This window comes from Pteropus vampyrus, unplaced genomic scaffold, assembly GCF_000151845.1.
Source record: "Pteropus vampyrus isolate Shadow unplaced genomic scaffold, Pvam_2.0 Scaffold535, whole genome shotgun sequence".
In the NCBI taxonomy this organism is placed as follows: domain Eukaryota; kingdom Metazoa; phylum Chordata; class Mammalia; order Chiroptera; family Pteropodidae; genus Pteropus; species Pteropus vampyrus.
Window position 1 is genome coordinate 734,517 of NW_011889316.1, and position 4,548 is coordinate 739,064.

Here is a 4,548-nt window from a genome sequence, read left to right on the forward strand (position 1 = left end):
TTTTATTAGTAACACTGTATCTTGGAGATATTTTGTGTAATTTACTCCCATTTTTAATCAGCTACATATTATTCTAGCGCATGAGGACCCATTGGTCTCCCACCAACTGAGGGCACATATCATACCTTAGCACTTGCTGTTCTCTTTGCCTGAAATATTCTTACCTCGGCTATCTGCATGGTTGACTCACTTACTTCAGATTTCTGGTCAAATGTCATTGTTTTAGAGATGCGTTTCCTGACTACTGACCACTAAGACAGTGTGCATGCACATACACACACACATGTGAACACACAGACTTGCTCACACAAAACTGGTACTCCTTAGTTTCTTTTTCATACATACAAACATATGCGCAGTAGAAAACTTTTATCCGATGTTATCGAGATTATCAGTTGGTTGTTTAATCAAAAAAATAACGAAACAGGAAATTATTAAAATGATATATTTTAAATTTTAACAATTTAATTTTAACTTAAAACCTTCTGGGGGGCATGAGTTTATTAATTAGAGGTTCAAGATGTCTTTCTTGCATAAACTACACAAAAAGCACGCTTCCTAGGCTTTCCATCTAAAATAAGCCTAATTTTAAACACATCATTTATGTCTCTGTAAGTAGAATAAAGACATAAAGCAACTTTGAAGCAATCTCAGGACAAAATCCTGCTTGAGTTTTCATATTTCTCCCCATGATTTTTAGTTGTTTCTCCCACAGTTAATTTAATTGATTTTTTAAATAGAACTTACCTTTATCAACTCTTTCCAAATCATTTCATGTAAATGATGGCTTCCTTTGCACTCAGGTTTTAATCAGCTTAGATAACATTTAATTTAATTACTTAAATATAATGATAACAACCGCGATTGACACAAAAAGCCTTAAAATAAACACAAGTGACTTTTGGTAAGCATGAGACTTGTGTTTTACAGAGAGAGTAAAGAGAGTTGGTTAATCTTATGAGCCAGTAGAGTAGAGGTTTGGTTCAAAAAGCATCTTTTTCGAGTGGAGGTATCTATTTACGCATAGATATGCTAGTATATGCAGAGAAATTTCTGGTTGAATATTCAAGAAATTGCTAACAACATTTAATTCTGAGGAAAATGACGAGTATGATTTGGGAAAGAGAATGACATCTCATTGTGCCATTTTAATTTTTTGCCATCTGCATATATTACTTTTTACATTAAAAATCGTTTTAGATATTATCCATATTCATCACATTTCGGGCTTTTTTTTTTTTTTGCTTGTTAGGCATTCCTTCAACATATTCTGGTAAGAGATCCTGAATCTCATGCTCCCATCCCAGGTGAGACCAATCATAGTACCATATCTTGTGGACAGTGATTTTTGTAAAAAAAGAGCACATGACCAAAGGTAATTATGACTAGGCCAATCAGGTCCTTCCTGGTGTTTTTTCAGTAGCTACATGTATCTGTGCCTCCAAAACTTATATGCAAGCATAATTAAAGCTTCTTTCTGGTGAAGAAGTTATAAGAAGGGAGTTCTGTTTTCACTTAAGATGTCAAAAGCCTCTAGAGACTATTCCTCCCACTCTAACAACAGAAAAAAGCCAGACAATCTACATAATCTTAACTTTTCCTCAGCGCATCACACAGCTGAGGTCATAAGGCAACCAAGTAAACTGGATTCCAAACACAGGAAAGCTACTCCAATGAAAGATGGAACACACGAACTCTTTCACCTGTGTCAGATCATTGGAGAAAAAGGTCACCAAAATAAAAGCAGACAAGTGTGTTTTAAAGGCCAAGTGTGATCTAGTGTCATTCTGAAATAGCTAGGAACCCCAGACGCACGAAGAGTTTGCCTTTATTAGGAAACTCTTCCATGGCCTCCACTGAGTGCCCACAGGAAAGATTGGGGGCAGGGCAGGAAACTTGTGACAGTCCCCCCCACCTTGGTGGTGCAGGCATGAAGAAGTATAATCAGCTACTGCAGAATCCCACCCAATTTCCCAGACCTTTCTCTCAAAGGAAACTAAAACCTTAAGCCTCCAGGAAAGCACAGCAAATCTTTTGCTCCCAGAGCCAGGCAAAATTCTACAACCTGAGAGTGAAGAGTAGAAGCAAGATTAGTTTGCTTGTGGAGTATGGGAAGGAAATGTTGCCCCTAGGACAAAGGCAAAGACCCACTGGAGGAAACGGTAGGAGCAAAACTCCTCTGTTCTCGAAGAAGGATTCTGCACCAATCTTATCAGCAATCTGCTACCCTTAAGGAGGAGTAAGAACCGCTCTCCTGCCCAAGACCAACCACAGATTCAAGTCAGAGTTGAACTGACATGGGAAAACAAGGCAGAAACTTGGAGAACGAGCTGGAATGCTGAGAAACCCCAGCCCGAAATACAGGAGCCCAGGGCCTGCCTAAAAATGAGGCTAGACCACAACAACAGAGAAACCTCCCGTTTCTATAAGGCTAGAACCTAGTGACAGGCAACATCTGTCTACTACTTAACGGGGCAAGAGCATGGAGAAAGACCCCAGTTGTGGCACAGGTATACAGAAACTGCAGAAAGTTTAGTGGAGCAAGAAAACTGAGATAAATTTTCTAGAACTCCAGGCCTCTAAGCATAAGGTATCAGCAACCAGCTGCTGGAGGAATAGGAAGCCTGTAGTATATACTAGAACAACAACAAAACCCAAACCCAGCTCAATTCACTGGATTGACTTGATTCCTCTCACTATTAATCGACAGAAAAAGAGGTATATTTGTCTCTGGCCATAGATACTATTAACTCGGTCTCTTCTGTTTTTCTATACATACGATCTAGCATTCAATTAAAAAATGAGAAGTTCTACAAAGATAAGAAAATCCCATTGCACAGAGATAAAGCACTCAACAGAAACAAACAGAAATGACACAGATGTTAAAACCATCAGATAAGGACATTAAAACCATGGTAATTAACACGTTAAAGGATCTAGTGAAAAACGTGCTCAGCATATATGTATGAATAGATGGCAAATTTTGTTCATGCACTAGTCTTTGAGCCTGCTTAGAGAATGAAAGACTTTTAAGTCAGGTTAAGAGTTTGCATATGACACTGAGGATGAGGTAAAGCCATTGGAGGGTTTTAAGAAGGGAGTGATGTGATCAGCTGTGGATATTAGATCTCCCGGCTACAGTTTAGAGAGTGGTCCCAGGAGGGCTTGACCGGAGGCAGGGCCACCATATATGTGGCTACTGAAGAACTCAGACAAAAGATAATAATAGCATGAATGTGGAGATGTGACAGTAAAGATGGAGATAAGGTGAAAAATCTAGAAATATTTAAGAGGTTTAAACAAAAGGACTAATTGATTGTATGTGGGAGTGAAGGAGTGGGAAGCGTCAGAAACGAGGTCTGAGTTTCTGGATTGAGCAACTAGTGATACCATCACCCACTCCAATTCAAGTCACAACTCTTAAAAAAGAGGAGGACACTTCCTACTTCCTATTGCATCTAAGCAGCACTGTAAGTTGCAAGTGGCCTAAAGATTTTCTCGGTTTTGTATATAGCAACTTTCTCCTATTCATTCTTGATAGAATTTATAGCCAGCTAGCCCCCTTCGAATGCCCCTCCACCACGAAAGGAAAGCGGAATAATTGGGCCCAACTATTTGTGCTTCCAAAACATATATGCAATTATTTATGACCAAAAGAGAGTACAAATTAAACAAGGGGGGGAAAAAATTGATGAAAAGCAATATAGTAGAGAGGTTAAAAGCATGCATTTTGGAGTTAGACTGAGTTCGAATCTTGGCTCTACTAGTTATGACATATCAAATTGAGCAAGTTATTAAATTCTCTGTGCCTGTTTCTTTTATCTACAAAACATGGATAAGGATTGTTGTGAATATCAAATAAATTAACGCAAGTAAAATGCTTAAAACCATGCTTGGCATCTAGTAATCACTTAATAAGTGTTATCAATGATTATTCCACTAGAATGTAAGTTCTATGAAGATAAGAATTTGTCTTTTTTCCCCCCCAGATGAAGCTCTAATGTCTGGAGTAGGGTGTGATACCTAATAAATAGAGCCATACAATAACTATTTGCTGGCTGAACAAAATCCCTAGGAAGAGAGTACTAGTTGCTACCCCAACATGCATTACTTAGAAAGAGAATCCGGATTATTGTCTGAGCATAGTAAAATCTAGCACTATGTTTTCCAGCTTCCCTTGCAGCTACTTTTGATCAATGAAATGTAACCTGAAATGTTTGTGGAGCTTTCATAAAGGCCATATAAAGAAACCTGCCCCATCTCAAAGTGGCCCTTTATGGCCTTTATGCCTTTCCTCCTCCTTCTGGCTTGCAACTAGGACTAGATGACTGAAGCCGCAGCACCATCCTGAACCTTGAGGTTCCTTGAGGATGGAAGCCACATGCTAAGATGGTGGACAGAAATATAGTAGCCTGAGGCCCTTATGTTATCGGAGTGCTACCGAGCCAACACAAGGATGCCTACCTGCAGACTTCTCTTACATGAGAAATTCATTTTTCTACTTTTGAGCGATTGTTGTTTTAGGACTTTTGGTACAGGGGTCCCCAG